Below are 27,802 nucleotides of genomic sequence, written 5' to 3' on the forward strand. Positions count from 1 at the left end.
ATGTCATCATGGACAATTGTACCAATGGTTTTGTTGTTAGAGCCTATTTCATGTTTTGTTGTATTGTAATGCCACTAAGTGGCCAAGACCTGCTACTTTTCTATGAGTTCTCAGAAAGAGCCCATACATAAGTGTCAAATTTGGTGAAATATCTCATTCCATTTAAGAGTTATAGTCATTTGTATTAATGTGCACAAAAAAAGATGACACCTCACTTTTTTAACATAGAGAATCAATATTTTGATATTTTCCTCTAAACAACAAAGAACGCAATTATCCAGGTTATTATTTCAGTGGATTCATCTCGAACAGGTGAACAACCTACAAGCAATTGGCTAAAGTACGTAATACAATAAATCAAAATGACAGACAGGTAGTAGTGCAAACCATGGTATGTTTGGTATTGTTGTACTCAACATGTTACAAAAAATGTAAAGAGATAACTCTTGTGATAATGTCAATGACATCAAAAGTTATCAGCATACAGTATCTCACAAAAGTGAGTACACCCTCACATTTTTGTAAATATTTGATTATATCTTTTCATGTGACAATACTGAAGAAATGACACTTTACTACAATGTAAAGTAATGAGTGTACAGCTTTTATAACAGTGTAAATTTGCTGTCCCCTCAAAATAACTCAACATACAGCCATTAATGTCTAAACCGCTGGCAACAAAAGTGAGTACACCACTAAGTGAAAATGTCCAAATTGGACCCAAAGTGTCAATATTTTGTGTGGCCACCATTATTTTCCAGCACTGCCTTAACCCTCTTGGGCATGGAGTTCACCAGAGCTTCACAGGTTGCCACTGGAGTCCTCTTCCACTCCTCCATGACGACATCACAGAGCTGGTGGATGTTAGAGACCTTGTGCTCCTCCACCTTCCGTTTGAGGATGCCCCACAGATGCTCAATAGGGTTTAGGTCGGAGACATGCTTGGCCAGTCTATCACCTTCACCCTCAGCTTCTTTAGCAAGGCAGTGGTCGTCTTGGAGGTGTGTTTGGGGTCGTTATAATGCTGGAATACTGCATACTGATCATGCTCTGCTTCAGTATGAAACAGTACATGTTGGCATTCATGGTTCCCTCACTGAACTGTAGCTCCTCAGTGCCGGCAGCACTCATGCAGCCCCAGATCATGACACTCCCACCACCATGCTTGACTGTAGGCAAGACACACTTGTCTTTGTACTCCTCACCTGGTTACCGCCACACACGCTTGACACCATCTGAACCAAATAAGTTTTTCTTGGTCTCATCAGACCACAGGACATGGTTCCAGTAATCCATGTCCTTAGTCTGCTTGTCTTCAGCAAACTGTTTGCGGGCTTTCTTGTGTATCATCTTTAGAAGAGGCTTCCTTGTGGGATGACAGCCATGCAGACCAATTTGATGCAGTGTGCGGCGTATGGTCTGAGTACTGACAGGCTGATCCCCCCCACCCCCCAACCTCTGCAAGCAATGCTGGCAGCACTCATACGTCTATTTCCCAAAGACAACCTCTGGATATGATGCTGAGCATGTGCACTCAACTTCCTTGGTCGACCATGGCGAGGCGTGTTCTGAGTGGAACCTGTCCTGTTAAACCACTGGTCTTGGCCACCATGCTACAGCTCCAGTGTCAGGGTCTTGGCAATCTTCTTATAGCCTAGGCCATCTTTGTGTAGAGCAACAATTCTTTTTTTCAGATCCTCAGAGAGTTCTTTGCCATGAGGTGCCATGTTGAACTTCCAGTGACCAGTATGAGGGAGTGTGAGAGCGATGACACCAAATCGAACACACCTGCTCCCCATTCACACTTGAGACCTTGTAACACTAACAAGTCACATGACACCGGGGAGGGAAATTGGCTAATTGGGCCCAATTTGGACATTTTCACTTAGGAGTGTACTCACTTTTTATTGCCAGCAGTTTAGACATTAATGGCTGTGTGTTGAGTTATTTTGAGGGGACAGCAAATTTACACTGTTACACAAGCTGTACCCTCACTACTTTACATTGCAGCAAAGTGTAATTTCTACAGTGTTGTCACATGAAAAGATATAATCAAATATTTACAAAATGTGAGGGGTGTACTCACTTTTGTGAGATACTGTATATTTATAATATTCCAGGCTCCTTAAGGACATGGAGGTGATGAAACATCTCAAGTTCTGTAACAATACGATAATATGTTCTTAAAATACAGAATTTTATGACAAAATTCAAAACAACAGACTCCCAAAAAGGATTACATGGGACGACTGGGTATCATTTGACTTGGTATGCTGCAGTAAATGCTACAAGATTTTTGGCCAAATACTTTTTCAGAAAATTCATAATGGCAGAAAAAATGTCTTCGCAGAAAATGAGATGAACAATCAGACACAAACTTTGGTGTCAATATACTGTACTTAAGTGTTGCATAAATACAGTTTCAGATTGAATTTGGCATCATGCCATCATTATGTGATTAATGTGATTAACAATAATGGTTTGGTATGTCAGCATGCAATCCATAACATTTTGCCAGCATTGTCTGAAGATGCTCTGAGTCGATTTTGTTGAAAATCAGATCAACGGTAGGAGGTTTTCAAAAGGATTTCAAAATGGAGGACAGCTGGTTCAACTGACTATTGCATAATTGCTATAATTTTTCTCTGTATTTCCCATGCAATCAGTCATCAAGTCCAATCAAAAGCTATTAGCTTAAAATTTAACTATAACTGATAACCAAAAGGTGGTATTGTCACCAAATTGATGTGGTGTGGTTAGTGTGGGGTGACAATGACACACACAAAGTTCCCTTTCAAAGGGAACTCCATGTTGCATTTAGCATAACACTATGGGGAGCGCCCCTCGCGCTATTATAGTGCGATGCCTATTAAGCCTGCCATGATCAGGTGACGTGGCAATTAAGTGCGTCACGTGATACATACATATATACACACACACACACACACACACACACACACTAATTATATATATATATATATATATATATATATATATATATAAGGCACCTGTGAACCATGCCATCAGCCGTATTATCTTCAGGGAGACTGCATGCTGGTTGTTTGTGTAAAGAAACAAAAAGACGCTTAATTTCCTCTCTATCTTTTCTCAAAATATCTGGACTTTTATATATCCCTTTAAAAAAAGAGACGTAAAAAAAAAGGAATGAGAGAGAAAAATATGAGTGAGAGAATTCAGTAAGTGTGTTACATGCTCCGGTTTCATCACGGGGAATAGTGCACACTTTCTGTGTGAAGTGTCTAGTGGGGGAGCATGCGACGACTGCCCTCGAGAGGTGTCTGACTGTACATTGTAACACCTACATCAGGCAGCTCCGCTCGTGACTCGCTCAATTCTCAGAAGCCGAAGTGAGGTGGGTTTCAGAGCCTCGCAGATCTGGGCCGGCCGGGACCTTCTGTGGTCCTGGAAGGTCTGTCAGGTGCCCCATTTGAGCCCTTAGAGTCAGCCGCTGAGAAGCTTCTGACTCTAAAGGTAGCTCTTCTGCTTCCCCTGACATCTCTCAAGCGAGTAGTAGATCAACAAGCTCTCTTAGTTGCCCCTTCCTGCCTTGCCTTTACCCCTGGATTAGCCAAGGCCTTCCTGTATCGTAGGCCAGATTATATTCCTAAAGTGCCTGCATCTGCTGCCCAGCCTGTGGTGTTGCAGGCTTTCTGCCCTCCTCTGTTCCTCACACCGGATCAAGAGAGAATGCACCTGCTGTGTCCAGTAAGGGCTCTCTGTACTTACGTCCACCGCTCCAGCCAGTGGCGTACATTGGAGCAGCTGCTGGTCTGCTTGGCGGCGACAGTAGAGGTGATGCTGGGTCAAAGCAGCACATCTCTAATTGGATAGTGTAAGCAATCTCTATCGCTTATGAGATGCGTGGTCTCACTACACCTCTGGGCATAAGTGCTCATTCCACTAGGGGGGTCGCCTCCTCGAATGCTTTGTCCAACGGGGTATCCTTACAGGATTTGTGTGCTGCTTCAGGGTGGTCTACGCCACACAAATTCATTTGACATTACAACCTGGATATTCATTCTGCTCTGGGCTCGGGTGTCTTGCAGTGACCCTCGGGCTTGTGTCTTTTTGAACAGACCATAGCCTTGGTATGACAGAGTGGGTATTCTCATTTCCATAGTGTTATGCTAAACGTATCGTGGAGTTCCCTTTGAAAGGGAACGTCTGGGTTACACATGTAACCCTGTTCCCTGAGAAGGGAACGAGACATTGTGTAGCTTTGTCATACCGGGGTAGGCCTGTGAATTGTGTCTTCGCTTCAGATAATAGAGCCTGACGGCACAGTTCACAGGTGCCATATATATTATATATATATATATATATTATAATCACACAACGTGCTTAATTGCCATGTCACCTGATCATGGCAGGCCTATAAATAGGGATGATTTTACACAAGCTTCAGGTGCCGGCCGCGCATGAGGGGCACTCCCCATAGTGTTATGCAAATGCAACGTCTCTTTCCCTTCTCAGGGAACAGAGTTACATGTGTAACCCAGACGTTTAGTATCAACATACTAAAGTGTTGCAGAGATAAAACCTCAGATTCAGTTTCATTGATGAGGAGCATCTGCATCAGAACAACTGCAAAATTGAGTAAAGATATTTGTAGATGATTTTAGGCAAAACGGTAAAATAAAATCATGAGTACAATCGCTTTTAATATGATTGAATTGCTGATCACATTCAATCAAAGCTGACAATGTGACCAAATTGATGTGGTCCGGTCAGTGTGGGGTCACAATGACACACAAAGTATTGTGTCAATATGCCAAAGCCTTGCAGAGATACAGACTCAGAAATATTATTGGCATTATGCCATCAAATTTGTTGATGTGATAAACGATAACTGTTTGGTATATCAACACAAAATCCATAACTATTTGCTGGCATGGACTGGAGATGATCTGAATCAAATTTAATGAAAATCAGGCCAACGGTCTAGGAGGAGTTCAAAAAAGTAGGTTTTCAACAAAATTAAAAATGGGACAGTAAGTTCTATCGACTATGGCATAATTGGTATCCTCGTTCTCAGCATGAGTCATAGTTAAACTGTTCAGAAGTTATGACCAAAATTAGGCATTTTTTATATCTCAAGATATAGCCAGAGATTATGGAGATATAGTCTCTCATCCACTTTGGTGTGCTCTTCATTGAATTTGTTTGTGTGTTATTCAAGAAAGGGTTGACTAATAAACTTGAATTACATACGTTTTTATAGGCATGGGGTGAAGATGATATGAATAATTTTTTGTGAAAATCATGGCCTAGGAGGAGTTGAAAGTTCAACTATTTTTGATAAATATTGATAGTGTGAATTCATAGAATTGTTTGGTGCTAGTTAGACAAAAATCCTATGACTAATTCACAAAAGTAGGTTTTATGAAAAATCCAAGATTGCTGAACATTTTTATAGACGGAAATGAAATCAGAGATATACATTTTGTTCAACTTGCCCAAGGATTCCAGAGATATAAGACACTTGAGTCTGTGACAAACGGTTCAAAAGGTCATTTTTCGAAACATGCTCACTATAGCGCCACCATCTGGCCGATCGGGCCGAAGCTTTTGGTGTACTCTGGTGTACTTTGTAGCACTTGTATGCTCTGATACAACTTTATTGAGCTACTGGACCAGTTCTAGGTTCGGATGGAGTGCGGTAACGGTGAAAAAATTAGACCAGAGACCAGGTACTTTAAATACAAAAGCCGGGAGTTTACTGAAGGTCAACAAAGACAATTCATTAAACAGACATCAGAACCACTGAATAGTCCTGCAAGTAGCAAAAGTTAGGTAGAACCCACTTTAATCCTTTTTTCCCCTCTTTCCCTTTCCTTCACCTAGGTCACAAATAATTTGGTTTACCTAGCTTATTTTATTAGATTAGACTGGTCTATCTTATTTTAGGTTAATAGGGTGTGCCTATTTTCTCTTTTGTTCCTTGAGTTAACTCTGTTTTTTTTTTCCCTTTCCTTACAGGTGAGAAAACATTTATGTCGTTTCCAAATCAAAGTCAATTCAAGTAAAACACTCTTAAACCTTGAATCATAATATTCACAATGATGAAACAGAATACAATGTGAAGTAACACTTCAGATCCAGTTCAAGTTCAGTTTCAATTATACCTTCGAATTCAATTAAGTTCAGTAAAGTTCAGTTCAGTTCCAAGGGAAAAAATTAGTCCCAACACTCCTACCACCCTGGCAGCGAGTTTACCGGCATCCCATCGTACACAGCAGATCCTCTCTGGCACGAAGAAGCCGAGTTGTCTCTAGAAACTTTGTCCATGGGTTTGGCTCACCATCTTGTATCCCGTGTCTGTGTGTATGTGCATAGTCCCCACACGCGGCAGACCAAAGTCCAATTTCAAACAGGAACATAAACAACAACAACAACAACAACAACAAAAAAAAAACTGACCTGTATAACAGGTCATAAAAAAAATAAATTATTCTAACCACGTGAATAAAGCAAATACCCCTTTACAATTTCTGTGAAATGTAACATTACTGCTACATTACTGTACCTGTTTAACTAGGCCTCAGAATAGCGACAGAGAAGTACCTCTCTCCTGCCGTCAGGCCGATAACATCTTTTTCCTTTACATAAGCTAAAACTCACATTTAATCAACTTAACACAATATAAATTCACACTTTGCTTCTTTAACTAACTCAAAGTTATTACTGGTAAATAGTGTTTGCGGCTTTCTCCAGAGTTACATCGTTAGCTCTTTGCTAGCCTTTACAGCATTCACTTCACAACAGCATTCACAACACTTGAAGTAAAAAGGGTTGAAACTCACCAAAAACGTTGTGGTTTTCTTGTATTTAATCTTCATAAATACCCAAACAGGTAAGTATTGTTTTGGAGCTTTTAAATCAACTCTTCACAAAAGCTTTTAATGTTTTAGCTTGTTAGTCTGTCTGCTTCTCCTCTCTGCTCAGTGCTGCTTCAAACGAATCTCTTAAAGGGGAAGCGTCACCACAATTCCTTACAGCCATACTCCTATTTGTTTACATTAAATCACTGTCAAACTGTTTGTAACCATTCTTAATTGTTTTTTACATGTATGTGTTTTAACTGATTAGCATATTTATGCATTTTATGAATTATTTATTGGTGATAATTCAATGTGGGTTACAACTAACTTCCCTAAAAGTTTCAGCTGTCTAGGACTCACGGTTTGGTCTGCACAATCAGTTTTGGGGTAGAATAATAATAATAAATATAGCTGCAAGCAGCAGTTATCGGGGTTCAAGCTGTTTAGGGCCCTTAAAGATGTTAAAAGATGTCACTTAATATATTGTAAGCACCTAAATCAAAGAAAAACCAAGATAATTTTAAGAAATATTGGCATTCATTAAGCTTGTCTATTAGCTGCTGAAAATTGCTCAACCAAAGGCGGCCATGTTTTTCAAGATTCACAATTGTCCTCGTATATGCTGATTGGACCTTGCACAAGGACAATTCTTGCAAGATTTATTTAAAAAGTCTTTTGGACCAGTCGTTCCACATTTACTCACAATTTCATATTTTTTTTCTGTTATAGCGCCACCAACTGCTCACAATCTCATTGAACTTGTGGTACTACAGTTATATTTCTTCAGCAAGTGGTAATATACTTGTGATAATCTTGTGGTACTACTGTAATATTTCTGCAGGAATACTTGGAATTTCCTGTAATAAACCTGTGGTCCTTATATTGTATTATATTTTTGTCATATTCCTGTAACCTTTTGTTTCAAGATTGTTATGGTAACATTCTATGGTATTCCTGCAAGAAAAACATTGTTCGTCCATAATAAGCCTGTGATCTTACTTACTGTGCATACTTGTCATAATCTGAAAATATATGTAGTATGCATTCAAGACAAGTCTTTAGTGGTCACATGTTGATATACAAGGTAAATTGCTATAGGTCATGTTAGAATGTGACATACCATATACACTTGTATTACATTTTATACATTTGTATTACATTTATTCACAACACATACCATCACTGTTCACAAATATGTTTAACTCCTGCAAACTAGGGTAAAAGCACAATAACACAAAGAATGAAAGTGCAACTACATATTTAGACAATACTTTTATTAGTTAAATTAGTAAAAAAAAATAAAAATAATAATAAAAAAAAAACCTGTACATTTCATGACTGCTAAGCGTTCGCTTATTTTCAGTAATTCAACAGTCTGGAGTAATTTATTCCATTAATACCACAGCTACCACACACAGCTACCACACATCAAGACATTTGTTTTAGGTTTATGTAAAAAAAATAAAATAAATAAATAAATAAATAAAATTTTAAAAACTTTCTAGCTTTTTGTCCCTAAAATTATTTTCTAATATTGTACAATACAGGTTCATAACAATTTCTACACCTCACTGATATACAATTAATTAAAACAATTAGCTTATTCATGCAATCTGCAATTTTGGGCCAAAATCTAGGCTGAGAAGTGAAATCAGCAAGTGATTTTTTGTGTGTGATAAAAGTCATGAATTTAAAGAGCATGCTAAACACCACATAGAACTTAACAAAAGAACAATCTCAACACTACTATACTACAGGGCTGTGCTAATACAATCACATATCAATATGTGTTTTTCACAATATTTTATCAATACATCAGGTACTTTAATCATATTACTTAATTTCCAGCAGTTCAGTTAATTCTGTAAGCAACATTCCTGAGCTTCTATTAAAGCAAATCGTCAACAGACTCACTGTTCCCACAGATTTACTCTGTTCTCAGTTATGTAAAATATTCCTTTATTACATCCATACCACTAAATACAGAAACACCCTCTCAATAATATTTTAATTCAATATTACAGTGCCTGGCAAAAAAGTCACACAATGTAATATTTCATTGCACCTTCTTTAGCTTAGCTTACATAGTGCATTCATTGTGGCATTGTTTCTACAACCTTGTGAAATACCAAAAAACAAAACAAAACAAAAAATCAATAATTGCAATAATTTATGGTTCGAGATCGAACCACTTCTGAAAGCCTTCTACAGCACATCCTAAAAGACTTGCAATAGGGTAATATGGTTGTTTAAGAAATGAGAAGCACATTGCATTAAGCGCCTTTGAAACAGAGAGAGATTAAGCTATGCGAATATATGATGCAATGATACTCTTAATCAAAACAATAGATCGCTATGGAGCTATTCACACCGGGCATGATCAATTGCAGAGCAACAAAGTGTATTTTTTTAACCAGTGTGTTTTTTTCCACGTCGCCCCACAATGAAATGAGATGTCCAATTAGATTTGAGCTTTAGATCATGTATCTGGAGCCGCCGCTGTTGCACAAAAGGTGGCGGTGTTGAAAACCAGTGTAAAAACTGAAGAAAAGTATTCAAAATGAGAGAAGAGAATGGATGGTGAGTTCTTGTTATCATTGGTGGTTGACAACAGATTTATTCTCATGTGTTCTTTATACACAATATCATTTCTATACATTTTCCACTGACTTATGCGATCCGATGCTGAAACAGCATACAGACTGCTGTGTGTGCATTCTTCTGGGTGTGCATGTGTTATGAGTCAGAGAGTGCTCATTCAGTCTAGATCTGTCAATCATTTAACATGTTGTATATAATATACAGTATATTACCATATATGATTATATATGATTGTAGTGTAATGAAACCTGTAAATGTAATCTTTTGTATGGAATCAGAGGGAAGGGAATCTATTCAAAATGATTTTATAAAAGAATAAGACATAAAGAAAAACATAATTGATAGTGATGTCAATCGATTAAAAAATAACTAATTTATTGCACATTTTTCTGTAATTAATTGTGACTAATCACATCTAACATTAAAGTTTTTAATGTCTTTTTATATTGTAATACTTTCACATTGAATGTCTAAAATAATGTAGAAACAAAATAAAGATGGTAGATGTTATACATCTATATATACACACACACACATATATATATATATATATATATATATATATATATATATATATATATATATATATATATATATATATTAGTATGCGGCCAATTTTAGATCTGCGTCATCTGAACCGTACTCTTCGAACATACAGGTTCAAGATGCTGACGCTCAAACTTATCGTGCCACAGATTCAGTCCGAGGACTGGTTTGTGACGATAGATCTGAAAGATGTATCTTTCAGATACATCAACAAACAGTCGGGGTTACGCATGTAACCCTGTTCCCTGAGAAGGAACGAGACATTGCATAGCTTTGTCATACCGGGGCAGGCCTGTGAATTGCATCTTCGCTTCAGATAATAGAGCCTGGCGGGGTTACATGCATAACCCCGATAGTTTGTTTAATAATATTTGCTTTATCTTACCTTCTCCTCTGGGCTTTCTAATAGGAGGGGCCAGGAAACAAGAAATGAGATATATACAGTCCTGAGGGGGAGAAGTTGAATTGAGCATGTTTTTGTTTTGAATGCATGTGTTTTTCAATTCCTGTGGGTCTATGTTGTTGAAATAGAGCATGTTAGAGAATATGGTATTATTGATGGTTGTAGAATAAAGCGGAAATGGTATTAATATCCATGTTAAACTTAGAATACCCAGTTTGTAATTGACAGAAGGTTGTCTTTGGACTGTTTGAATGTGGGGGGGAAGAGCCGCATCTAGATAGAGAATCCAAATGTGTGGTGAAGGAAAAAAAATTGAGAAAGAAAAAAGGATTATTTGCCAATGGTTTACTTTTTCTTTTGTTTTAAGTGTTATCTTGATTGTTTCTTTTTCTTTTTGTTTCATATATTGTGTTTTTTCTGCATTTTTGAGCATGCCTAACCAGAAATTAAAGCCAATTCAAGAGACCTCAGAGTTTTTGATTTTCTTGCTGCCTGCCTAGCCATTAATAAGACCTCTTTGTGACAATTTGGTGTCAGAAGTGGGATGGAAGTCTATGTGGACTGTATTTTACATAAAATGTTGCTATTTTATGTAAACATGTATATAAAAATTATTAGACATTGAGCAATGTTTAAAAAATTCATGATTATGTTACAAAATCACATTTTACTGTCTGGGATCTCTAGAGACCGAGTGTACAACCTATACGAACACCACATATCAGCGGTTTGCTACAACTCAAGTATTTGTCTTTTACATGAAAAAGGTACTTGTTACATGTGCTTATGTTACATGTGAAGGGCCTTACAAATTCCTTACAAATTTGACTTGTCTTCACATATACAAATTTATATGTGTATAGTCTGGCTTTTATCTGTTATTGACAGGCATGTATATGCTACTTATAATCAAATTAAAGACAATTAAATTATAAGAAAATGGATTTCTCACATGGAGAGTTTAACCAGTTGTATCATGTGATGAAACTTAAGCATGATAATGCAACCATACATTTCTTTAAAAGTGTACTTCTTCGTACAGCCTAATTCATAAAGTACTTTAATCACCAATAATAAGCATATTCTCTTTCATGTTTAAACAAACAAACAAAATATTAACCATTTCTTTCTTTCTTCATTTTCACAAAGAACTGGGAAGAGACTAGAGATGGCTCAACTGAGGTAACAAAACAATATAACATTGTTCATTCTAGTATATACTTTTGGCAGGTTATATGCCATTACTGAATTGTGATATGAAATGAATCACTGTCAGTATGATTATGACTGTCACGTAATAAATTGTAATGGACGTTAGGATGGACGCAAGTGCAGAGAAGAGTTTTTATTTAAAGAGAGGCAGGCAGACAAATCCAAATCATCAGACAATAGCGTGGTCAAAAAACAGGCAATGGGTCAGGTGATTGGCAAACAGACATAAACAAGGCAAAACCATCATCAAGAATGAGGGAGAGAACGAGATCAAAACAATAATACATGAACCGAGAACAAATGCTTGGTATACGGAATACTCACGTAATACTTCGCAAAGTCATAGTGTTCGAACAGTCTCTTATATACTGTGGTTGTGAGTGTGTGTGATTAGAATGAGTGTGTGTGTTCTCTCTCTCTGTGTGTGTGTGTGTGTGTGTGTGTGTGTGTGTGTGTGTGTGTGTGTGTGTGTGTGTGTGTGTGTGTGTGTGTGTGTGTGTGAGTGTTCTGGGAATTGCAGTCCATGGTGGCCATGTTTGTAGGTCGCCCTGCAGTATAGGAAATGTAGTCACTGGTTTGCTGTGAAATGACAATGAGGCTGAGGAGCCTATTTGTGGAAGGCATGGAAACAGGACATTTGAGTGGGAGCTATGAGGTACATTTAAGTTGAGAAAGCGGGTACTATCAGAAAAAAAGGTGTAAATAATGTACCTTTAGTTTGTCACTAAGGCTGTTTACTGCTAACAATGTAAATCTTTATTTACCTAAAAACCTGCATGTGTATGTGGTATACTTATTTTGGCTTCTTTACACTGCTCACTGTTCAGGAATTTGAAGGATTATAGATTCACTTAACCAAAATGTAAAAAAAAATTCCTATGTCCAAATGAAGTTATGTTGTAAATAAAACCATGTAAACTTCTATTAAATATAATGAATAATAAATAATATCTGTAATAATCTAAATTTTAAGTATATAATTTTTTTTTATGTATATAATATCTCATGCTGTGACTGTTTTTATTTTAGGATTAAACAAATCGAGCATGTCGGTGTTATCTACATTTCAATTACATTCTCTTGAACCCACGCAGTTCCATTATGAAACCAGTGGCTGTGCATCCACCCACAGTTATTCAAGTTAACATGAAACCAAAACTGATCCTATTTAGTATGTCTTGGTCTTATAGTACATGATTAATAAGTTCCCATTATTCCAAAGAAGCAAAAACTGTGTTTGTTTTTTTGTATTTAAAAAATTATATTGAGCCATGAAAGCCATTTTATATTGATTTTTCACAACAGGGATTATCAATTTTATTCTTATTATTGTCACGATTTCCCCTTGTGCTAGCGTGGGAGCACAACGCCTGCTCTGGGTTTTACAGTGACATTGACTTTGATTACATTCTACACGTGCTGTACATCTGTTATGATTTGTGTGCTGTCTCCGCCCCTGTATTGTCATTTGTGCCCCTGTATTTTTTTCACCCCTGATTACGTTTGTTATTTAAACCCCTTGTGTGTTTATGTTCAGTGCAAAGTATTACATGAGTGTTATCACTGTGCCAAGCCTTTGTTTCTCATATTTCGTTTCATGGTTTTGATCTTGTTTATAGCCTAGTGTTCTTTGATTCTAGTTTAGCCTCGTCTGTGCCCGTTTGCTGAGTGCCTGACCCATTGCCTGTTTTTGATTAAGCTATTGACGTTAGGGAGACCAAGCAAACCATCCCAGCTTTGGATTCAATCCAGTTTCCCCAGTCGACTGTCATAGATCTCCCAGATCTGTATGATATGTTTTTTGGCTAACTTGAATATTTTCTTGTTGACTGCAAGTTCTATTTTGCTCGCCTAGCAGACCACCAGCCCGACGAGAAACAATGGATCAAGTCCATGTGGTCCCGGCTCTTCAGCCCAGCCCGCCAGTGGGTGCAGCTCCTAGTGGCCAAGGGATCCAGGGAACTTGAGAATATAACTCAGTTTGTGGGACTATTTGTAATGAGGTTTGGGAGTCTAGGATCCAAGGATGATCTGGAACATCTTTTGGGGGATCAGCTTAGCAGATAAACCTCCACTGCCATTCACCACCTATTATGAGCAGTCAAACAGGGTGACCTTCTCCCCAGAGCTCCAGCCTGAGATCCACAAGGTGGTCTCATCTGCAGAGCTCCAGCCGGAGGTCAAGGTAGCAACCTCAGCTCCAGAGCTACAGCCAAAGACCTACAAGGTGGCCTCAACCCCAGAGATCCAGCCTGAGACCCATGAGGCAGTCTCACCTGCAGAGCTCCAGCCAGAAGTCAATGTGGTGACCTCATCTACCAGAGCTCCAACCTGAGACCCATGAGGTGGTCTCACCTGCAGAAGTCCAGCCAGAGATCAACGTGGCAACCTCGTCTCCAGAGCTCCAACCTGAGAACCAATAGGTGGTGTCCCCTGCAGAGGTCCAACCTGAGACCCACGAGGTGGTCTCACCTGCTGAGATCCATCCAAAGGAGATCAACATGGCGACCTCATCTCCAGAACTCCAACCTGAGACCCACGAGGTGGTCTCACCTGCCGAGCTCCAGCCATAGGTCAGTGTGGCAACCTTGGCCCCAGGGCTCCAGCCCAAGATGAAAGAGACAGTCTCACCTGCAGAGTTCCTGCCGGGGGTCATCATGGCAATATCCCCCCCAGAGTTCCAGCATGAGGTGGTCTCACCTGCTGAATTCCCATCAGAGGTCAACATGGTGACCTCCTCCCCAGCACTCCAACATGAGACCCACGAGGGGGTCTCATCTCCAGAGTTCAAGCATGAGATTAACAAGGCGACCTCAGCTCCAGAGCCCCACTTGGAGGTCAACATGATGACCTGATCCCCAGATCTCCAGCACGAGACCGACGAGGTGTTCTCACCTCCAGAACTCCTGTTGGAGGTCAAGGAGGAGACCTCCCACATCAGGTTCCAGTCAAAGGCAGACAAGGCAGCCTCCCAAGTCATATTCCTGTCTGAGGTCGACGAGGTGGCCTCTCAAGTCAAGTTCCTGTCTGAGGTCAACAAGGTGGCCTCCCAAGCCAAGTTCCTGTCTGAGGTCAAAGAGATGGCCTCCCAAGCCAAGTCATATTCCTGTCTGAGGTCGACGAGGTGGCCTCTCAAGCCAAGTTCCTGTCCGAGGGCGATGACACTGCCTCTCAAGCCATGTTCCTGTTTGGGAGTAATGATATGGTCTCCCAAACCCTGTTCCTGTCTGAGGGCGATGAGATGACCTCCCAAGCCAGGTACCTGTCTGAGGTCAACATCATGACCAACCAAGTTATGTTCCCACCTGAGGTGGATGTCATGACCAAGCAAGTTCTGCTGACGCCTGGGTCTGCTGACATGGCCAACCAAGTTCTGCTCACGCCTGAGTCTGCTGACACGGCCAACCAAGTTCTGCTCATATCTGAGTTTGCTGACATGACCAATCAAGTTCTGCCTTCCTGTTCCACTGAAGCTGACGATCCAGCTTCCTAGGGATCCCGGCGAACCTGCCCCAGCCTCATGCCTGCTCCTCAGCTCCATGAGGAACCTGCTATCTGTGGGACAATTCCTACCTTGGGAACTGAGGGGCTGGGAAGACATTTTGCCAAGAGGGTCAGGATCACTGAGGGAGGGAGTGTTTTTGGACCCTCCAGGAGTAGCGCCCTTGGGGGGTGGGGGGGGGGTTGGCTCTGTCATGATTTCCCCTTGCGCTAGCATGGGAGTATGCAGCGCGCTCCAAAGCTTGAAGCGCGAGCTTGCGCTTCCGGGTTTTACAGTGACATTAACTTTATTTATGTTCTGCATGTGCATCTGTTATGATTTCTGTCCTGTCTCTGCCCATGTATTGTCATTGGTTGTTTCCAGTATGTGTCATCAATGTTCTCAGCTGTTTTGCATTTCACCCCTGATTACATTTGTTATTTAAACCCCTTGTGTGTCTATATTCAGTGCAAAGTATTACATGAGTGTTATCACCATGCCAAGCCACTGTTCCTCAAGTTTTGTTTCATGATTTTGATCTTGTTTATAGCCTAGCGTGTATAAAAGGTGTGTACAATATAATCTTTAGTGTATAATAATTGACTATTTTTTTGTTCATAATAAGTGACTGTAGTATAGTTTTATAAATAATACATGTTAAATAAGCCTATATTTCATGATGCCTTCTAAGAAATATCAATGCTATCATTAAATTATAACTATTGCTATTACTGTTATATAGGTATCATAGTAAATTCATAAAATTTTATTATGGTTCAGCATTTTTTAATCATATATTAAATTCAGACCCATTATAGTAGCTGCCTTCTGATCACATTACTGGCAGCATTATATTTCTGCCAAGGTCATTGTTTTGGAAATACCACACAAAAACAATTGCAATACCACATTTCCACATATTTCTTATAGTAAATTCCTGTCATATAGAAAGTGCTGTGGTAATCCTGGCATAGCTCTGTTCAAATGCTTTGGTATTACCACACAAAGATAATAGAAAAAACACATATGGCATCTAATGATAAATTCTTGTGATACTGTACAAAAGACAGTCCTGTGAAAATCCTGTCATAATTAGCTCTTCTCACTTGTTGTGTAGTAAGTTTTTGTTGTACTGCTGCAGTACCACAGGATTACCTCAGAATATTTTTGGAAGGGGCGGTCAAAGATGTCCAGAGTGATGGAAAGCAAAAATGCTTTCTATATGAATCACCTGTACAAGTTAAACATTCTGCTACCGATCTGGTATCTGAAAATCATTTGCAATTCCTCTGTAATTTTGCATTTTTGTTTGGGCATTTTGGCTTGGGTGTCATTTGCTGTTGTTGGTAAGCTACTGTTTGATGCCGCAGAGTGCTACGTTTAACACTAGTTCGTGTGCTTCCTGAGAGTAATGATTGACAGTTTGAGCAATAGTTGCCGCAGGCTTTGTACAATCGACCATTTGTGGCATGCGAGAGGTGGGATTTAAAGAGAGGGGTTAAGGAATGCAAATATGTGCACACAGAATGTATGCTAATGGCAGGGTTTCCAATTCCATGTTGTTGTTTTTTTTTGCCCTGATTACATACTTTCAAAGCAGATTCACATAAATTCATGGTATTATACCTATAATGCATTTATGCTGTACAGTGAGCATTTTAGGGGTGGGCATGTTGCTGATCAGTGATCAAAGTGTTGAAATCATTTTATAATATATTAGTTCATCTACAAATATAAACATTTGGATCAACATGACAATAAATGGTTTTATTTTATAACTGTTACTTAAGAAAATACATTAAACTATAATAAGTACTTCATCAATGTTATTTATGTTTACAGATGCCATGTGGAAAAGGGTTTTGCTGGTCCCAGGCTATGAAGAGGCAGATTGTTGAGCGCAATTTGCTGAGGACTTCACAATAATTGACTGAAGAAGTAATGCCCCATGTAGAAGACACGTTCACAAACACTTGCCAAAAAGGTTCCAGTACTTTCCAAACCTTCTCAAATTTTGCCAGAGCTTACCAACACTTCCCAAAACCTTTCAAAGTTTACCAACACTTCTCAAGACTCTTGTCAAAACTTACCAAAATGTGAACAATATATTCTGAAACATCTTGTCAAATTCATGAACTAAAGTAGTTATATCATACACTTTCTGTCAAACTGTCAATCAAAGTAGTGTGTGCTGATTTATGACCCTTTGTGCTTCCCTGGCCGACATTTCTGTAGGTAACCTAATTTATGACCAGGGGTGAGGGTATCCCTATCGACTGTATCAGTGGGTCATTTTGGCACCTGAATGAAAAATTACTTTTTGTGGTATTGTTTTATATGAAGCTTAAGGATGGTTTGGGTGAAATACGTCTGAAAAAATGTATCAAATGGTTTATATTGGACATACGTTTGTGTTACTATTTGGGGGATTTCGTTTGTGTAACCACATTGTTAGAAAAAGCATGATGTTTGAATGTGTACATATATGAGTAGAATATTTAAAAAACGTTTAAAAAAAAGAATCTGTTTAAAAGAATCACGTGTATTACACGTCTTTCAAACATAACCCTTTCGGAGGTAAAAATGATTAAAAGAGCTTTTTAAAAGAATCTGTATTACATGTCTTCCAAAAACATAGCCCTTAGGAGATAAAAACGTTTAAAAGAGCTGTTTAAAAGAATCACGCATAGTACATGACTTCTAAACATAACCCTTAGGAGGTAAAATTTTAAAGGGTTGGCTAAAAGAATCGCCCATATTGTTTAAACTAGAAGATAAGTTTCCACAAAATGTCTTCCAATCGCTGGAAAAGCAGTAATGATGTTAAAAACCGATTCATCTATCTTTCTCTATACATTCTGCCCATCCACACACATGTTTCACCTGCAGACAGTTTCTGTAGATTGCGTAAGTTTATGACCAGACTGTTCTATAGGCTATCTGCATCTAATTTATGACTCTTTGTGTTTTTCCTGACCCACAGTTTGTAGGGCACACTTATTTTATGACCAGGGGTGTGGTGTAATCCTATCAGTTTGTTTATGATAATGAATTAGCGTCTGGGGGTGTTAATGACTATACGAAACCCCCACCAATACGTAAGCTCTATGTTTAAAAATGGATTCAGTCATACAGAAGTTTCTAAGACCGCGGCTATGTACCAGTGTTTGCGCTGTGTAATTTAGACGAATCATCAGTTTCTCATTTAAGCTCACCGCTAAAGTTTTGTTTTATTTTGAGGAATACTTCAAAGAGGAGATGTCTGTCTATCGTTATAGTAAGTGTTGTTTTATTATTATGCATTATTAAGAATGTTTATTTATTTATTTATAAACGAATTATGAGAACTGCAGTAATAGTTAAACAGGTCTCTAACGCTACAGCTAATGCTGACATTATGTCTATTCCGGACATCATTGACGAAATTAAGTTTCTGAACAAGGCAAGTGGTATGTACATGTGTTATTATTTATAAGTATTCGTGCCTATGTATGATGTGTTGTGTATGTGTAGAACGATTATGCTTTTATTTGACATAAAGGATCGAACTCAGGTGGAGTGGCTTCATGAATCAGGTCAGATAACCCAGTGCTCAGTAAGTGTTGTAATAATTAGTTATTTGACGGTTATGTTTAAATGTGGTTTTATGCTGTTTTCTTATGTTTTTGTATGTTTGTTTGTTTACTGCTCAAGGATTGTCAAATCCTGTAAACAAGATCGATGCTCGAGAGTTCAAAAATCATGTGGTCAGTGCTAGAATGAATAAGTGTAAAACAGTTACGGTCACTCAGATCCATCCCCCAGCTGCCATTTTAGAGACATAGGCTTAGTGACATCTACAAAGCCTAAGCGCAAGTGGTCAAAAAGTTCCCCCGTTTCGGCAGACAGCATGTAGCATGTCTAAAAAAAAAAAAAAGAGTGTTTTATCTTCCTAATTTATACTGATTTCCTAATTCATGTTTACTTTTTCAGAGTCAGTTGTGAATGAACGGTCCGCCACTGAACTGCGCGATATAGACTCCATTTTGAGCTGGGATCACGAGTTGTTAGAATCGTGGGATGCTTGTGCATTTTCCCCAGCTCACAGAGAAACGTGTGCCAGCGAATGTCTGACTGCGGGAGACAACGACTCTGAGGCTCTACCTTCAAACCAAGGAGCTTACAGTCGCAAGTCGCTGGCAGTTATAGACAACAGAGCCTTATTTGAACTGCTAGAAACCGGTTTCAAGAGAGTCGAGGGGTGTATTGCGGACATTGAAAAGCATTTTGCTGTCGTCGAGGAGCGTCTGGACGACCTTGAGAAGTAGCAGAGTTTTATAATCAATTTGTGATGGATACTTTACAACGACACACCATCTTGCATAAACATACTTTAGCTACCCAGAGACTTCATGCTGGGGAGAATCACTGCATTGGTCATAACCAAAACCTGATGACGTACACTATATTTCTGCATGATATTATGGATGAAATAGTGTCCTTTTCCAGACTGCTGGCCAGCGTTGGGGGTTTAACCAACATTACAGTGAGAGGCCCTAGTCTACCCACCGATGTTAACGATGTCTTGTCACCTGACAACAATTATGATGTGTGCGTGTTCACACACCAGATTGAGAACATTATGCAAAGCATAATGTGTGGGCTGATGATCGTTTGGATCTAAATATGTCTATAGCTCATGGTAAACACGGTGGTGCTTATCAAAAGATACGTGATCTAGCCGATAACAAAGTGATTGCAAGAAACAGAATGAATCTGTTTTGTGCCAACAATATATCTAACAATCTGTGTTTTGCAATCTGTCTGGCCCATTTTCTACATCCACAAACGTCGTGTACTGATCTAGAACCGATAGCCGAGTCTCTGCAGAACACTGTGGGGTATTCAGTGCAGCAAAAGATAGGGTTTAATGACATCACACGGTTTAAAAGGTTGTTACACATTAAAATAGTGGCGTTCCATAGAACGTGTACTGGTATGTTGGAACAGTATACATCCAATGAGGTGCCTCATAGCAAGAAGGTATTCTTGTACCCACACAACGACTATTATTTCATGATTAAGAACCTAAAAGCATTCATAGGTACACCATACGTGTGCGACTACTGTCACCAAGGATTTACTAGCCGTAGAGACCATAGGTGTAAATATGTTTGCGATGTTTGTAATGCACCTCATTGTCATAAATACGCTGTCAAAACGAGGCAATGTCACGATTGTTTGCGGTACTGCAGATCTGCCTATTGTTATAAAGCGCATAAACAAATGCAAATAGGACAACAGTACGTTCAGTGTGATGTCACTAAATACTGTCAGAAATATAAATGTATCATGTCAATGGACCCATCCCAAAACAACACGTGTGCGCAGCAGAACGTTGTATCCATTGTGGAGTGGAATTGGTTAATGACGGCGTACAACAGTGTTTTATACAGCCAATAAAACTTGAGCCACCTAGCGACAAATACATATACTATGATTTTGAGACACAACATGTAGACGGTAAACACATTGCAAATTTCGTATGTGCGATTACGTTTAAAGGGGAAGAGTTCGGAGGTTCGAATTTGGAGTTCGATGGAGTAGGACGCAAACTTGGAGTCTCCTGCTGATTTCGATTAAAATTGTAATTAATTAGCACTTTTTGGTCATATAATATATTTTGACTTATTCTACTTCTTTTCCTTGTTTGCACTTTTAACTTTGTGGCTCGTTAAAATGTCTGGAAAGAACACGAAAACCCGTGGTAGCATTCAGACACGACTGAGACCTAGTGTGCACGCCGCGAGCGAGTCTCCTTCTCCCCCTGAATCCGTGTCCCCGAGCAGTGACCCTGACTTCGCCGCACTCAAGCTTGAGTTGCTGGCTTCACTGAGGAAGGAGATTGCCGATATTTTTAAAAAGGAGTTCCAGGAGATTCTCAGGGATGCACTGTCTACTATCCAGCTTGACCTGCAGGCCGTGAAAACACAGCAGGCTAGTGATAAAGTTGCTACCGAGGCTACCATATCAACACTGAAAGGTACTGTTGGGGAAATGCAGCACGCGCTCTCCGGTTGCACTGATGACATAGTTCACATGAAGACTACTATCGAGTCTCTCACTGCGACCGTGACTCAATTAGAGAATAAATGTGAGAATTTGGAGTCGAGGTCACGGCGCAATAACGTTAGGATAGTGGGAGTTCCAGAGGGCCTTGACACCTGTACAACTGCTGCTGTAGCAGCCTTGTTAAAAGAAGTGTTTGGTCTGGAGAAGGAGCCGGTTTTGGACCGGTCCCACCGGACCCTTCAGCCGAAGCCCAAGCCTGGTGAACGACCACGAGCTATTTTGTGCAGATTCCACTATCACAGTGACTGTGTTGACATTTTACTCCATGCGAGAGAGATCCAGCGGATTAAAGTGAAGACTGCTGAGCGTTTACTTCGCAAACCTCCATTGTTCTTAGCCTGACCTAAAAATAAAAAAAAATCGTGCTATGGAACAGAGACTTGTGAGTATGTGCATTTTTTTATTAATGTTATTTTAAATAAATTTTCTATTTACATGTCATTCTTTATTCTTATTCGTTTGTACTTCATTTGTCCTGTTTGTGACATCAAATTTTTTGTTTTTGCCACTTTGGTTTTTGAGATATTAAAAGAATATTTACAGGTCATTCTGAGGTCACTCAGCCCCCTACATGCTCCAAATTCACACCAAATAGTGTCATTTGTTTGTGCTTCGTTTGTGCTGCTTCCGTTTTTAAAATATTAAACATTGAATTATAGGTGATGACGTCACCAGCCCCTTCACATGCTCCAAATTCACCCAAAATAGGCTCAATCATTTGTGCTCTGTTTGTGCTGGTTTGTGCCACTAAAAGCTTCGTTTGTGCTGCTTCGGTTAATTAATATACATATTGTTTTAATATCTTAAAAACCGAAGCAGCACGAATGCAAATTTTTACGGCACAAACCAGCACAAATGGAGCACAAACGATTGAGACTATTTTGCCGACGTTTTGCGTTGGCTGGGGCGGGGAGGGGGGGATTGGGCAATGCAAAATGACAGTACAGTCATGACAGTACATGCCTACTTCCTTGAGGACATTCACAGCAGAAATGGTTCACAACAGGAGAACAATACCAAAAATAATCTATTCCCCATTTTCAGGGACTATTTTAACATCCACCACCACATTCTAAACCTTTATGGGACACCGATTTTCATCACACTTTGTATTTCAGTGTAGATATAATGTATGTGTAATGCAATGTTCACAATTATTTTTTGTAAGTATACATGTAAATGTAATGTAAACAAAACTGTATTCCACTTACAAGTATATTAATGTATATTATGTTTGTTCAATATAACAACCAAACTTCTAAGCTACCTTCACAACACTAAATATCATATACATTTAATTATAAAATGTCACCGCATTGTCAATAAAGGGGTTTAAACTTAAGAAGCAGGATTTGATGATCTTGACCCAAATTTGTGACAATACAATTAATGGCACAGAAAGAGTACAATAAGTATGTTTCTGTACATTTCAAAATGGCAAATAAAATTTATGAGAAAAGGCCAAATTAAAAACAGGTTCTACACCTTTTTAAAAACTTAATTATATTCATCAGCTAATAGGTCATGCTTGCAGCCAACTTCTCAGATAGATTCAGAGCGTAAGTGCCAATGACAATTTCAGTGAAAACAGTAATGATTATTGTACTGGTCTGATCATAGTTACATTACTGATAATTTCATTTAACTAATTTGCAAACTATAAGGAGAATTACTTATTACTTACTCATATATTATACATTCATACAACTTTTGACCAATAAGAGGTGCTGTCAACCAAATTGATATAGTATTGTGAGAGTAACAGTGAAACATAGTTGCATCACAATTAACAATCAAAGAGTTGCAGAGATACAGCCTCAGCTCCTTGTATTTTTGTGAAAAGCTGCAAACAGCAAATATGATGGCTAAGCAGATCAGCATTTTTAGAAAAAGTGTCATATTTTTGATCACAAGCTGATGTTTTCCTGAAACTTCTTAAATGCCTGTTGGGGATTGTACTGATGACACCTATAAAGTTTTGTAATGATACACCAGTGTGATAGTGAAATACAGCATTTTAAGACAATATTCAAAATGGCCAATGCCAAAAATAGCTGACAAAAGAAAATCTGGTATCAATGCACTCTGTATGTTGCACTGAATATAAAAAGACAAGTTGCATGATTTTCAGCCAAAACGTTCAAGAGTTATAAGCCAAATTTTTTTTTCTATCTCCTGACCAGTAGGGGGCAGTGTGGCAAAATGTTGATTTTGGGCCTAATGTTGATGACACTTACCAAGTTTCACCACAATTCATCAAAGTGTCGCGGAGATGCAACCTCAAATTCAGTTTTGCGTGTTCTTCGTCAAATTCATTGAAACTTCATTCAAAAAACGGTGTGGTTTTTCAAAATTCTGCAAATAATTTTTTTGTCCAGCATGCCTCTAAATGATGCATGCCAGTTTTTGTACAAATCAGACAAACAGCCTAGGACGAGTTTATCATAGGGTGCACTCGAATCATCTTGAGCCAAGGAATCAGACAGGGAAAGAATTTTGTTTCTAGGACTCACGGCTCAAAAGTTATTAACATAAACATGAGCGCAAATTGGGATAATTGTTATCATAGTTCTTGGCATGGCTCATGAAATCTATCAAGTCCAGTGTCATTACAATAGGCAAAATTAATCAAAAGATATTAGCATTTTTTGAAATTGCTTTATAAACCAATTTTGGTGAAAATTGGAAGAACCATCTAGGACGAGTTCGAAAAAGTAGGTTTTTCAAAATAATTCAAAATGGCGGAAAAATTATCATGACGGAAAATGTCATCATAGATTCCAGTGGAATCGTCTTGAGCCAAGGAATCATAGGAAACATAGCCAACATAATATGTTATGTTGTATCCAATGAGAAGTCTACTCAAGTAGCAAGTTACTAGTTACTTGGGATCTGATTAAAATGAAGGGAAAATCCTGAATTTCAGACTAAATGGAGAACTGTCTCTGTGTGTGTGTGTGTGCGCGTGTGTGTGTGTGCGCGTGTGTGTGTGTGTGTGTGTGTGTGTGTGTTTGTCCTGCTTCCGTCCATGCTCACTTCTTCTGCCTCTCCAGGACTGAGCCACTAAAAATGTGAGCGATTGTTTTGTCTGCATTCAGACCACTGCAGCATATGTTTATCAACATTTGATAAATGTTGCCAGATGTTAAAATTTATGCATAAATTGTTTGAATGTTTGATTTAATTTTGATCAATTCACACAGTGCAGGTACTATAACTATAGTATTTAAATTATAAAAAAAAAAATGTGTGTGGTAAAATAACGCAGCGGTAATGTGGCTGTTGCAGAACACCAGCAACCGTGGTTCAATCCTGAGCTTAGGTGGAGTTTAATTTTATTCAGGATATTGAACATATATGATCAAATCACGTTTGATGTACGAAAGCACATTATGTTAGTGTAACTCGATTCAATCACGTGGAACCTATGTACAAATTTGAATTAAGTAAATTCAATTAGCTTTTTTCAGTGTGTGGACTTCTGTGTTCACTTTAAACCAGTTTTTTTCAATAGTGGGACTTTAAATCTAAGAAAAGAACAAAGGTTTCCATTGGCAAGAAATGAGAAGATGGAATTCATTCAATGCTACTTTGAGGAACTTTCTACAGTTAAAAAAAAATACAGTCATTAAATCAACTCTTTCAATTGAACTGAGGCTCAAACCACAGTTGCTGGCTTACTACACCCTGCATGTTACCACTTGCTGTCACGAGGACACCGCTCAGTCTCTCTGTTCAGCTGAAGACATTTTGCCCAGAGGGCCAGGACCACCAGGGGAGGGTAGTATGCTCTGTTACGGTTTCCCCTCAAGCTAGCACTGTAGCATGCAGCGTGCTCGGAAACCCGAAGCGTGAACTTGATGCGTGAGCTCGATGCACAAGCTTGATGCACAAGCTCAAAGCGCGAGCTCTAACCGAGCGCACGCTTTTGGGTTTTTAGTGATACTGATTTGTTTACTTTTGACACGTGCATTTATTATGATTTATGTCCTGTCTCCGGCCCTGTATTGTCATTGGTCATTTCCCGTATATGTCGTCATTAGTCTCAGGTTTTTTATGTTTCATCCCTGATTACATTTGTTATTTAAACCCCTCGTGTATCTTGTACATCGCAAAGTATTATGTGAGTTTCCGTATACCAAGCATTTGCTTTGTGATTCATGTGTTATTGTTTTGATCTTGTTCTCACCCTCGCTCTCAATTCTTGTTTTGCCTCGTTTATGCCCGTTTGCCGATCACCTGACCTATTGCCTGTTTATGACCATGTCTACGTTTCACAATTTGGATTTGTCTTCCTGTCTCTCATATAATAAAGCTCATATCTACATTTGCATCCGTCCTACCTCCATTACAGTCAATCATGTGACAGAATAATTCACCCCACTATGGATGCAGCAGGAGAGTGAGGAGAGCATCAAGCCAGTGTACATAGGAATGTCTGGCCACCATTCATATCAGTCCAGTTTCCCCAGTGGACAGACACAGAACTTCCGGACCCGAATTATGGATTGGGCAGCTATGCAAGGCAGTTCATGTTCCAGTGCCAAATGTACTTTTTGAGCCTGGTGAACCCCAAGCCGGACAAGAGGCAGTGGATTGGGTTCATTGTGTCCTGGCTTGGAAGGGATGTCTGCTTGGGCCTCTTTCTCCTTCAGCAGGTGTATCAGGCTCATCAGAACCACTCTCTGCAGCAGGATCCCTTCTTTCCTCCTGCTCTGTTGGTATGACCCCTGACTGACCTTCTTCTTTGCCATCACCTGAGACTGCCATTGGCTCTCCCTTACCTTCATTTAGACCCTCTCTCACGACTTGGCTTGTTCTTTCTTCTTAGATGTCAGCCACTGGATCGTCCCTTTCGATCACCTGTTCCTCTTTTCTCCTAGGTCTTAATCTAGGTGCTCACTTTGTATGGCCCTTCCCTTCTGGGCTCGAACACCCCTAGGCACACCTGGTCTCCAGGAGTCACTGGACAAGGAACTTGTGTCTCCTCTCTAGGTCCCCAGCTCTGATCCTGTGAATAGATAGCTTCATACCTAGCAGTTAGTTATCGCATATATGCTCTTAGTTCCATCTGCAATTACTCCAGCAGCAGTCCATCATAAGGACCTCTCAGATATAAGCACAGACATGGGTCGACACGTAAGCATTTCATGCGATGTTAGATGCATATTTCTGTTAGTCTGTATGCGATAGTTCATTAGTGCAAGAGGTAGATCATCTACCCAAATGAGTTTAGTGTCAGCACAAATTTTGTTAAGCTTAGCCTTAAAGGTACCACTTAACTTTTCCACCATTCCCTGTGACTGAGGGTGATAAACACATCAAAATCTCTACTTTATTCACAGTTACTGTAACACTGTTTTCACTGTTTTTTAAACAAACGCTGAGCCATTGTCAGAGCTAATCTGCGATGGTATGCCAAATCTAGGAATTACCTCTATGGTCAAAAATTTAATCACTGTTCCTGCAGTTTGGTCTACTGATGGCATTGCCTCCCCCCATCTGCTAAACCTGACTATCACCAAGTGCTTAAACGGCCCTTTTGGCATTGATATGTGCCCTATTGGTGCTGAGGTTCCCTTTCTGACATTGTTTTGAGCACAAATTTCACACTCAGATAAAAACAAAAATCCTGTAAATATATAGACTGTGAATACTTATGTACATGTGCTTTTTTGTTTTTTATTTTTAATGAATTTGCAAAGATTTCAAACAAACTTCTTTCATGGTGTCATTATGGGGTATTGTTTGTAGAATTTTGAGGAAAATAATTAATTTAATCCATTTTGGAATAAGGCTGTAACATAACAAAATGTGTAAAAAGTGAAGTGCTGTGAATACTTTCCAAATGAACTGTATATGTTCAATTTATGCATCGGATCAAGGCTTAGTAAATTAAAAGGTGAATAGTCATCAGGTGATTTACTGTAACATGCAGTGGGGATACATATGGACACTGTACTGGAACCCCATCAATTCCCACAGATTGAATATATGATGCTGTGACTGCTCTTTCATACTGACTACAGCATGCGTAGCAACTTATCTTATAGCCCTGTGTTGCTTTCCTTTCTTTCCCTACTTACATTGTCCCTAGGTCCACGTATGGCTAGTCCTCACTCACTTCACTCACTTCTTCTAGATTCCTAAACTGTATTATACGTACTCTTTTGTTTCTTCGATTAAACGATATCTTTGCCCTAATAAATCCTCATATTAATTATGTCTCCAAAAATGTGTTCTTATTCCCTTTCATTTGCCATTGTTGTACAATCATTATCCACTTAAATTCTGGATCTCTTACTTGCTCCACACTCACTTGAACCACCAGACAATCAAGACGCCTGTACCACACTCAAAAAATTACTCAAACCCTCCATAAATATGAAACATTTAAATTTTGTTAATTTTCTGTAACTATATCTAATTAGGAGTAATGTGTATGTGTATTTAACTTAGTCTAACATAAAATGTATCATCTATGAGCATTAGTTCAATGCAACACAAATTCATTTCAGTTGGGGAGTGCCATTTGTAAAAAGCATTTAAAAATTCACTTAATAAATATAGCCATTTCATTTAAACCATATTTGATCATATTAAGTT

Source organism: Ictalurus furcatus, chromosome 4, assembly GCF_023375685.1.
Source record: "Ictalurus furcatus strain D&B chromosome 4, Billie_1.0, whole genome shotgun sequence".
Lineage (NCBI taxonomy): Eukaryota > Metazoa > Chordata > Actinopteri > Siluriformes > Ictaluridae > Ictalurus > Ictalurus furcatus.